This window comes from Herpailurus yagouaroundi, unplaced genomic scaffold, assembly GCF_014898765.1.
Source record: "Herpailurus yagouaroundi ecotype Mexico unplaced genomic scaffold, PumYag 208, whole genome shotgun sequence".
NCBI lineage: Eukaryota > Metazoa > Chordata > Mammalia > Carnivora > Felidae > Herpailurus > Herpailurus yagouaroundi.
Genome location: NW_024412439.1, coordinates 9676544 through 9687880, shown reverse-complemented (window position 1 = coordinate 9687880; position 11337 = coordinate 9676544). Strand labels below are relative to the sequence as shown.

At 47.8% G+C, this 11337-nt stretch overlaps 1 protein-coding gene across 1 annotated transcript in view; it reads left to right on the top strand.

Moving 5' to 3' along the window:
* Positions 1–7733: 7733 nt before the first annotated feature.
* NDEL1 (nudE neurodevelopment protein 1 like 1) overlaps positions 7734–11337 on the top strand; it is a 98073-nt gene continuing 94469 nt past the window's right edge. Inside the window, exon 1 of the mRNA XM_040453235.1 lies at positions 7734–7869. The gene's annotated coding sequence lies outside the window, so the exon portion shown is untranslated. The remainder of the gene's footprint in view (positions 7870–11337) is intronic.

Below are 11337 nucleotides of genomic sequence, written 5' to 3'. Positions count from 1 at the left end.
CGAGCCTTGTGTCGGGCTCTGTGCTGACAGCTCTCAGCTCGCAGCTCTCTGCCCCCCCCCCCCACCCCGGGCTCCCCGTCTCTCTCTATCTCTCCAAAAAAAAAATAAAAATTAAAAAAAAAAAAAAGGGGGTTTTTACCAAAAAAAAAAAAAAAAAAAGGAGCTTCCTGAATCTAAGGCTCAGTCAAGCATAAGTTTGATTCTATAGGGCGCCCCAGGGTGGCCCCTCCTTGACCTGTCTAATCGTGGCCTGGCTCTATGGGCACCTTGGAGCTGGTTGGGGAGGATGGTCAAGGGAGTGCTCCCGGCCACCTCACCCAGGGACACAGGGGTGACTGCCATGACAGTCTTGTGTGTTCTTCCCCGAGGAGCTGAAGGTGAGGTGTTCCAGGCAGTCCCAGATTTAGCAAGCGGAGAAAAGGTATCTGTTGTTTCTCTAAAACTCAAATTTCAGGGGCGCCTGGGTGGCGCAGTCGGTTAAGTGTCCGACTTCAGCCAGGTCACGATCTCGCGGTCCGTGAGTTCGAGCCCTGCATCAGGCTCTGGGCTGATGGCTCGGAGCCTGGAGCCTGTTTCCGATTCTGTGTCTCCCTCTCTCTCTGCCCCTCCCCCGTTCATGCTCTGTCTCTCTCTGTCCCAAAAATAAATAAAAAACGTTGAAAAAAAAATTAAAAAAAAAAACCTCCAATTTCATTGGGCATTCTATATTTCATTTTGCAACTCCAGTCCCAGAGGTCTCCCCAAATGTCTCTCCTTCATGAGCATTTCCAGGGGTCCGTTCGGTAGGTTGACTCATGACTCTGCCTAGGGCTTCTGGGGGTTCCGGAAAAGGAGACTCAGATACTTATCATCAATGCCCCGTGTGTCTCCAGGGGAGGGGACTGAGCCAGGCTGGGCTTTTTTTTCTTCTTTTTGAATGCTTATTTTTTTTGAGAGAGAGAGAGAGAGAGAGAGAGAGAATTGCAGGCAGGCTCCACATTCAGCATGGAGCCCAATCTCACGACTGAGAGATCAGAACCTGAGCTGATACCAAGAGTTGGACGCTTAATGGGCTGAGCCACCAAGGTGCCCCCAGGCTGGGCTGTCTTTAGACTAATGTGATATGACTTTGGAATAACATGAAGTTCCCGGGGCCCCCAAATCTCTTCCATTGGCCCTGTCATGAAGCTTGACTTTGAAAATTACTTTCAATGTACAGATATTTATTTCCATAGTTTGTTGCTTTTTTGAGAGAGAGAGAGAGAGAGAGAGAGAGAGAGAGAGAGAGAGAATCCCAAGCAGCCTCCCTGCCCAGTGCGGAACCCAATGCAAAGCCAATTCCCCATGATAGTGAGATCATGACCAGAGCCAAAATCAAGAGTCGGAGGTTCAACCCACTGAGCCACCCAGGCACCCCTGTCATGGTTTTGTATTCCAAAATAAGAATTCAATTTTATTTTATTTTAGTTTTTAAATGTTTATTATTTATTTTTAAGAGAGAGAGACAGAGTGTGAGCATCTACACTATAGGATTTGATAGTAGGGAGCTCTGGCAAATGAAGACCACTGTCCAAGCGTTCACACTTGGCTGTGTTTATATAAAGAGAAGGTGCCATGCACCTTTGGGTAAATGACCTAATCCTTTTGTGCCTCAGTGGCTTCGTCTGAGAAATGGGTATAAGGTTACCTACTCTGTAGGATTATGGTGATTACAGGAATGGGTGCAAGTAATGTGCCTGGAACCACACCTGTCAGCTCAGGGCAGGAGGGCGCAGTGGCCTCTCCTCTGGTCAGGTCACATCGGAGAGTTGTGGCCAGTTCAGCAGGGGAGGCATCGCTGGGGGACTGAAGCACGTTCTGGGAAAGAGGCCAGCTGGGTTGGGGATGGGTCTAGAGTCCACTGTGGCCTCATAAGACCTCCCTTGGAGAGATCTCTCTGAGGGTAGGGAGCTTCCAGACAAGGAAAGAATCCTGGCTGAGGCTGGCTGACTGCTGAATGGGCAGGTGTTGGGAGGGGCCTAGGAGTCTATATTCTATATTAATTTTTTTATTTTAATTTTATTTTTTTAAATTTACACCCAAATTAGTTCGCATATAGTGAAACAATGATTTCAGGAGTAGATTCCTTAGTGCCCCTCCCCCATTTAGCCCCTCCCCCTCCCCTCCCCCCTCCAGTAACCTTCTGTTGGTTCTCCATATTTAAGAGTCTCTTCTGTTTTGTCCCCCTCCCTGTTTTTATAGTATTTTTGTTTCCCTTCCCTTAAGTTCATCTGTTTTGTCTCTTAAAGTTCTCATGAGTGAAGTCATGTGACTTTTGTCTTTCTCTAATTTCACTTGGCATAATATCCTCCAGTTCCATGCACGTAGTTGCAAATGGCAAGATCTCCTTCTTTTTGATTGCCGAGTAATACTCCATTGTATATATATACCACATCTTCTTTATCCATTCATCCATCGATGGACATTTGGGCTCTTTCCAGACTTTGGCTGTTGTCGATGGTGCTGCTATAAACATGGGGGTGCATGTGTCCCTTCGAAACAGCACACCTGTATCCCTCGGATAAATGCCTAGTAGTGCAGTTGCTGGGTCATAGGGTAGTTCTGTTGTTAGTTTTTTGAGGAACCTCCATACTGTTTTCCAGAGCGGCTGCACCAGCTTGCATTCCCATCTATGTTAATTTTTTAATTGGATGGATAAATGAGCAGATAGATACATGATAATATAAGAATAGTGAATGGTAATGGTGGAATCTGGGTATTGCATATGTGGGATCTCCCTGTGAACTTCCTCGAACTTTGCTGTATGTTTGGAAATCATCAGAAAAAAATGCTAGAAAAACTAATTTCTTGAATAAGTAATGCATTCAGATAATTTGAAAATGAAAAAGTGATGGGGTGCTGGGTGACTCAGTAGGTTGAGCGTCCGACTTCGGCTCAAGTCACCATGTCATGGTTCATGGGTTCGAGCCCCACGTCGGGCTCTGTGCTGACAGCTTGGAGTCTGCTTTGGATTCTGTGTCTTCCTCTTTTTTTCTGCCCCGCCACTGCTCACACTCTGTATCTCTCTCTCAAAACTAAATATTAAAACAAAATTTAAAAGTGAAAGTGTTGGGGCACCTGGGTGGCTCAGTCGATTAAGCGTCAGACTTTTCACTTCAGTTCAGATCACCATCTCGTGATTGGTGAGATTGAGCCCTGCGTCGGGCTCTGTGCTGACAGTGCGGAGCCTGTCCGTCTCCCTCTCTCTCTGTGCCTCCCCAGGTCGCGCTCTTTCTCTCTCAAAGATAAACGTTAAAAAAAGAAAACTTAAAGAAATGGTTAAAATGGTAAATTTTACCTTGTGTTTGTCCTACCACAATTCTTAGAAGAGGTCACCACTGTCCTTAGTGGTTATTCCTGTACGTTTAACTTTATATCTGCACGAGCAAATATAGATACTGATGTGTATTCCTTCCCCGCTTTTTTTTTTTTTTTTAATCAAAAGATAGCACACTACGTGCACACGTCTGCATCTTCCTTGTCTTACTTGAATCTCCATCCTGGAGCTTTCTCCATGATCATACATGGAAAACGAGTTTTTGGACTCCAAGTTGTTGTTGTTGTTGTGTGTGTGTGTGTGTGTGTGTGTGTGTGTGTGTGTGTGTGTTTGAGAGAGAGACAGAGCACGAATGGGGGATGGCCAGAGAGAGAGAGGGAGACAGAGAATCCCAAGCAGCCTCCACACGATCAGTGCAGAGCCTGACACGGGGCTCGAACCCACGAAACTATGAGAACATGACCTGAGCCGAAACCAAGAGTCGGACGCTTAACCGACTGAGCGACCCCGGTGCCCCTGGAATCAAAGTTTTTCGCAGTTTCCCCAGGGAATGTCAAGGGGCAGCCTGTTTGGGAACCTCTGGCCTGGGAGATGGCTGGGGTCAAGGGTGGCTTAGAGATTTGCTTCTGCCTCCAGGCTGGATGGCGGAGGACCAGAAGCTGAGGTGGCTCTTTTAGACAGTGCTCCTCTGTCCCCACCATCTACGGTGTCCATCTGCAGCCCCCCCCAGGGGAGTGAGTTTTCCTGTGGGTCCTGGGTCTCTTGCTCCCCGGAGAGACTCTGGGTGGCCAGCAGCAGGGACACTCAAAACTCAACACTCTCTGTTTCTACCCTTTCTCCACCTGCTGTGGGGACGGGGTGGGGGCGGTGAGCTGGAGCCACCCTAAGAAGATGGTCACTCCTGCCATTCTGAACCGGGGCCAACACTTTAATAAAAGTAAAAGTGAGTCACTCCAAATATCAAAGGTTAAAAAGGCTGGGGGGGGGGTGCGGGGGACGTGAATTTGGAGCCAGAAACTGCAGGCTGTGCCCTGAGGCAGTGGACGGTTGGGGGAGGCGGGGAAGGGGACGGAAAAGAGGAGGAATGGGATCAAGGGGTAAGGCAAACCTCTGCTAGGGCAGAGGCTCTTGGGCTTTATATCACTGCCCTCCGTGAAGAGACACCTGACAATGATCTTCCTCAGCTGAACATGCTCCTGTGGGCACACCTGGATCATTGACCGGGGCCTGATCAGCGATGCCGAGGGCTGTGTTGGGTCAGGAGAAGGGAAGCCATCGCATTGACTGTTCATATTGGGCCAGTGGAGGCTTGCTCAGTCCTGGCTCTCGATGAGGGTGGAGTCATAGAAGGGGTGCAGGGCAAAGGCCGGGGTGGGGGGCAAGCTGGCTGTGCCCCTGTGTATGCTCATGGCGCTTGCAATTAAATGACACTTGTGAGATAGGAGGTGGGCATCTCCTTGATTCTTGAGTGTGTGAGTGTGTGTGTGTGTGTGTGTGTGTGTGTGTGTGTGTGTGTACGTGTGTACGTGTGTACGTGATCCTTGACCTTCCTCCTGCCCTGCCTCTGCTCATGAGCCTCTTGATCGGCCTGAGGATTATGGGCAGTTGGGAAAGCCTAGCCATCCCCAGGTAAGGAGCAGAAGATCCCCTGGTCCCCAGGGAAGCCAGGGCAGAGGCCAAGGCTTTAGTGACCCCTGAAGATGCGCTGCTCCAGCCAGCATAGCCCGGCCCCTCAGGCCTCCCCGGTGAGGCCACACTCCCCACAGGGAGGCCCGGGGAGGACCCAGAATTGAGCGCAGCCCTGAGGGTCTCTCCACCCCTGTGCAGTTATCAGGCCCTGACCTTGCTTCCTTCACAGCTGGCTCTGAGTCCTGCTTTGGGGTTTCAGTTTATTCGTGCGCCTGTAAATCTCCTGGGCTCACCTCCTCCCCACAAGGCTTCCCTGGGGCCTCTGAAATCTCTGTCTTACCTGTTCCCTTTGTGCCACCCCCTGGGGCTCTCCCCCATTTATGACACAGCCTGGGGCTGCTGGTAGCACAGGCGAAACCTGGGACCTGTGACCAGAAAACAAAGATGCCCCTTGTCCGGGTTAAGGGCAGCCCCACCAGGGCACACGGCTTGGTAGGTGGAATAAGGGCCACTTTGCACTCCCAGCTCCCACCTCCGCCCTCAGCCCCCTTAGCCCGGTGGCACCAGGGTCTGCAGAAGCCACAGAGTGTTTCCACAGGTCTCTCCCCGTCCCTCCCTCCCTCCGAGGACCTCTGGGGCTCTCTGCTGCCCTCAGTACAAAGCCCACACACTCAGCCTCCACACAAGGCCCTCACTGGCCTTCCCTCGCTGTCTCACGTCATGAAGCGTGGCCACAGAGGTGGCTTTCAGTTCAGATGCCTTGAAGGCCTTGGGCTATTGGAGATCTGTGATTTTTTTTCATGCTCTTTTTCTTTCTGGCTCGAATGCCTTTCTACTTCATCACAGCCGGCCCCCCAGCGGCGCCCCCATCTCCATCTTTTAAGACCTTGAAGGAGGGGGTGATGACTCACCTCTGTAGCACGGGGCCCCGTATCATCAGAGCCCGGCAAATCAATGTTTGTTAAATGAACAAATCTACCTTCACAAGCCCCTAGCTCAAGTGTGTGGGGCTGGGGGCTGGAGCAAGGGAAGCTCGGGAAACATGGTTGTTCATCTTTCTATTCGAAACTCCTTTGGGAGCCACACCAGAGTTCCCTCCTCAGAGTCCTAATGAAGCGAGAAGCTCAACGAGGCCACCGCGGGGTCAGAGCCATACTTTTTGTCGCCGACGTTCACCAGTGTTGTCTTTGAAAAAGTATGATCTGGGGCGCCTGGGTGGCGCAGTCGGTTAAGCGTCCCACTTCAGCCAGGTCACGATCTCGCGGTCCGTGAGTTCGAGCCCCGCGTCAGGCTCTGGGCTGATGGCTCTGAGCCTGGAGCCTGTTTCCGATTCTGTGTCTCCCTCTCTCTCTGCCCCTCCCCCGTTCATGCTCTGTCTCTCTCCGTCCCAAAAATAAATAAACGTTGAAAAAAAAATTAAAAAAAAAAAAGAAAAAGCATGATCTTAGGTAGATTCTGCAGGAGCTGAGTCTGGGAAGGGGAGGAGGGAAGATGGTCTGGGCAAGGGGGAGGGACTTGTGGAGGAATGTGCCATTATCTAGCCCATTTGTCCTGGTATTTTTTGCCGTATCAGAGTGCCACACACGTACAACTGTTTACTTGATTTGTCTTGAAAAAATAAATGGGGGGCCGCCTGGGTGGCGCAGTCGGTTAAGCGTCCGACTTCAGCCAGGTCACGATCTCGCGGTCCGTGGGTTCGAGCCCCACGTCAGGCTCTGGGCTGATGGCTCGGAGCCTGGAGCCTGTTTCTGATGCTGTGTCTCCCTCTCTCTCTGCCCCTCCCCCGTTCATGCTCTGTTTCTCTCTGTCCCAAAAAAAAAGAAAAAATAAATGGAATCACATTTTAATATATAAAATATACATATAAATATGTAAATATATATTTAATATATACAAAATATTAAAAAGTATATTTTTAAATACATATTTTATTTTTTTAAAGTAATCCACCAGGGGAAAATGGGTGATGGGCATTGAGGAGGGCACTCGTCGGGATGAGAACTGGGTGTTGTACGTAAGCAAGGAACCATGGGAAACTACCCCCAAAACCAAGAGCACACTGTTCATACTGTATGTTAGCCAATTTGACAATAAATTATATTAAAAGTATTTTCTTTAAATAAAGTAATCTCTGCTCCCAAAGTCGGGCTCAAACTGGCGACACCAAGATCAAGAGTCCCATGCTCTACCCACTGAGCCAGCCAGGCGCCCCTAATCATACTTCTAATAAACAGCACATTTAATACATACTGGGAATTGGGGGAGGGGGGGCGGAAGAAAGGCTCGCTTTGCAGACCCGCCTGAAATGGTGCACACAGACCTTGACGCGCTGACTTGGGACGTGAGAATAAGGGACGGTCGCCTGGGAGGTGGGGGACAGAGGCCTGGGATCTCACAGCAGGAAAGAAGCCACCTCAGGCTGAGCTCAAGGCTGGGTTCAGATGCTTGAGAGCCCTTTGGTCCTGAAGCCAGAGTAGGATCAACTAAAAGAATCCTAAGAGAAGGAGGCGCAGAGCTTGGACGTACGTGAGGATGAAACTGGCAAGAATCGGGGTGGTGGGTGCGGACTCCGGGGCGGAGGGAGAGAAGCAGGGGTGGGGCAGCGGGCGAGGCGAGCAGGAACGCCCCAGCGCGGAGCTGCGCACCTGCAGCGCCCCTGACCTGCGTGCGCTCCCGCCCCACTGCCTCTCGCGAGGGTGAAACTCACAGAACGCGCTTGCCTGTCGCCAGCCCCCGGTGCGCAGGCGCGCTCTGGGACAGGTGCCGGCAGGGAGGCTAAAGAAGCGGGGACAGAAGTTTGATCTCAGGGCCCTGAGTGGAAGGGAAACTTCTTCCCGCTTTCTGGGGGCTCTGGCAGCTTCAGGGGAAAGAGAGCCGGAAATGAGCCTTTCATCCCAGAACTGAAAGCCTCCCTGACATTTGAGAGCCCTCAGCGCTTGAGACAGGTAAGGCTAGAGTCAGGGACAGAGTCGGGAGTGAAAAAAAAATGTATATTTTTTCTGATTATAAAAATAGAACTACTGTTGGGGGGAAAAATGTAGAAAATTCATAAAAGGCACACGAAGAAGAAAAACATAAGCTCTACAACACCTGTCCGGATAGCCACCATAAATATTTTGGTGTTTATTCTTCTAGCCTATTTATGTATTATATATATATATATATATATATATATACACACACACACACACACACACACACACACACACACCATATATGGTTATGTTAAGGTAATGATGTATTATATAATGTATAATTATAGTAAGATAATAAGTGAGATTGCATTGTATAAATACTTTTAGGGCCTGATTTTTTTTTTTTTTTTTAGTGTTAGCTTGTGGTCCCCAATAAACATTCTTTTATACCCTTATTTATTTATTTATTTATTTATTTATTTGAGAGAGATGGAGCAGGGGGAGGGAAGGGCAGAGGCAAAGGGAAAGAGAGAGAATCTTAAGCAGGCTCCACACCCAGCATGATGACCAAGGTGGGTCTCCATCCCATGACCCTGAGATCATGACCTGAGCTGAAATCAAGAGTTGGATGCTCAGCTGACTGAGCCACCCAGGCACCCCTATGCCCTTGTTTTTAACAGATGTAGTCATTTATTTAATGTATTAATTGACATTTAAGGTGTTTCCAATTTTCTCCTAGTATAAAAAGTCTCTGCACCATTTTAATTTGAAAAATCTTGGTGTTACTTCCTTAAAATAATTATTTGAAATGGAACTGATGAGTCAGAGTATAATGTAATTTTAAATACTTGTGATAAATATTGTCATATGTCCTTTCATAAATGTTATACCAGTGTAGGGCCGCCTGGGTGGCTTAAGTCAGTTCGTGATCTCTTGGTTAGTGGGACCAAGCCCTGCTTTGGGCTCTGTGCTGATGGCTCAGAGCCTGCTTGGGATTCTCTCTCTCTCCCTCTCTCTCTCTGCCCCTCCCCCACTCATACTTTTCTGTCTCAAACTAAGTAAATATTTTTTTAAAATGTTGTACCAGTTTAGACTCCCTCCAGCAGCATGTGGGATTGCCTCTTGTCACCCTATACCCACCTCACCTTGGTATAATTATAACTTTATCTTTACCAAAAAAAAAAAAAAAAAAGTCTTGAAATCTTCCACTTCTGTGATCACTGTCAATATCCTAGCTCAAGACACTATCAGCAACTTGTTTGGAATTCAAGATAGCCTTTTAACTTTCCTTCTTCCTTCCCCTCTCCTCCCTCACCTGGCCCCCTATGGTCTGTTTTCCACAGAAGAGTCCGAGTTATTCTTGAAAAAAAAATGTGTCCTCGTTGAGTTTTGCCTCTGGTCAAGACACGGTGGCTTGTATCAGACTAGGATTCCTTTAGAGAACAATGTAAAAATTAGGTCACACACATGAGTACCCACACCCACTCACATTCGCATGCACAGCTGTTTTAAGGCTTCAGAGAGTAGCTAACATGGGCAGAACTTAAGTAACCAGGATCCTGTAGAGAAAGGAACCACTTTGAGGTAAGGGGCTTCTTCTCCACTGCTTTCCTTAAAGAAATTCCTTAAGGAATTTGCTGATTTGCTTGGGAGGCCTTGAGGCTGAGCAGAAAATGGTGGCCTAAAATTGGAATTGAGGATCTGGTGAGAAAGAAGAATCTGGTCAATCCTCTAGGGTTTCAGTTGAGACTCCTGCGGGACTATGACCTAGGAGCAAGGACAATCCAGACATGGGCCAGCCCATACAAAGCCTGGTAGTCTCAGTCCTGATTGGATCATATGATTTGACCCTACTCTAACTGCCTGGAAGAATGTCAACCAGAATTTATATATCTTCTGGAAAAATAACATCCCGTGGAGCCTCTACAATTTTTCATTCTACCCAGCATTCAGCATATAACAAAAATTAATGGGGAGTAGGGGGAGGAGTATGTGGGTGCACCTGGCTGGACTCAGTTGGTTAAGCACCCAACTCTTTTTTTTTTTTTAACGTTTATTTATTTTTGGGACAGAGAGAGACAGAGCATGAACGGGGGAGGGGCAGAGAGAGAGGGAGACACAGACTCGGAAACAGGCTCCAGGCTCTGAGCCATCAGCCCAGAGCCCGACGCGGGGCTCGAACTCCCGGACTGTGAGATCGTGACCTGGCTGAAGTCGGACGCTTAACCGACTGCGCCACCCAGGCGCCCCTGCACCCAACTCTTGATCTCAGCTCAGGTCTTACCTTCAGGGTTGTGAGTTCAAGCCCCATGTTGGGCTCTGTGCTGGGTGTGAAACCTACTTAAAAAAAATTAACAGATAAGCTAGGAGACAAGACTTATGGAAACAAAAGCCAAGAGAAAAGCAGAGGATAGAACCAGATCCAAAGGAGAAAAAGATATTACTATTATTGTAATGGACTCTAATGTATTCAAGAACATAAAGAATAACTAGAGACGCTGAAAAAGTTTTTGAGTATAATTGACACACAATGCTACATTAACTTCAGGTGTACAACATAGTGACTCAACTTTTTTTTTTAACATTTATTTATTTTTGAGACAGAGAGAGACAGAGCGTGAACAGGGGAGGGGCAGAGAGAGAGGGAGACACAGAATCTGAAACAGGCTCCAGGCTCCGAGCTGTCAGCACAGAGCCCGACACGGGGCTCGAACTCACGGACCGTGAGATCATGACCTGAGCCGAAGTCGGCCGCTTAACTGACTGAGCCACCCAGGCGCCCCTCAGTTGTAAGATTCTTGCACTATCTGGGGAGTGGTAAACATACAAGTTATGGTAGATTAGTATTTCAAAGAGGCACATAATTTTTTTAAACAACAGTCATTTCTTTTTTTTAAATGTTTATTTTATTTTATTTTATTTTTTGAAGGAGAGAGAGAGAGAGAGAGAAAGAGAGAGAGAGAGGCAGAGTGTGAGTGGGGGAGGGGCAGAGAGAGAGGGAGACACAGAATCCAAAGCAGGCTCCAGGCTCTGAGCTGTCAGCACAGAGCCTGGTGTGGGGCTTGAACTCATGGACTGTGAGATCATGACCTGAACGGAAGTTGGATGCTCAACCAACTGAGCCATCCAGGCTCCCCCACATAATCTCTTGATAACCATTAAAGGAATGGTAAAAGAATGTGTAATTATGAAGCTAATGGGGAAAATAGAATAATTTTTAAAATCAAATTTAAAAGAATAGAAGAAAGAGATGTTTCTTAAAAATGCCCTTGCCTATTTGTATTTCTTCTGCTATGAACTTATCTATACCTTTTGCTGGTTTCTAGTTGGACGCTTCCCTTTTCTTATTTGTTTTAGATGGATGTAAGTATAGGTAAATAGACATATGTCCATGTGGATGTTGCAAATACTTTCTCACAGGGATCCGTTTTTTTTTTAAATTTTTAATGTTTACTTATTTTTGAGACACACACACACACACACACACACACACACACA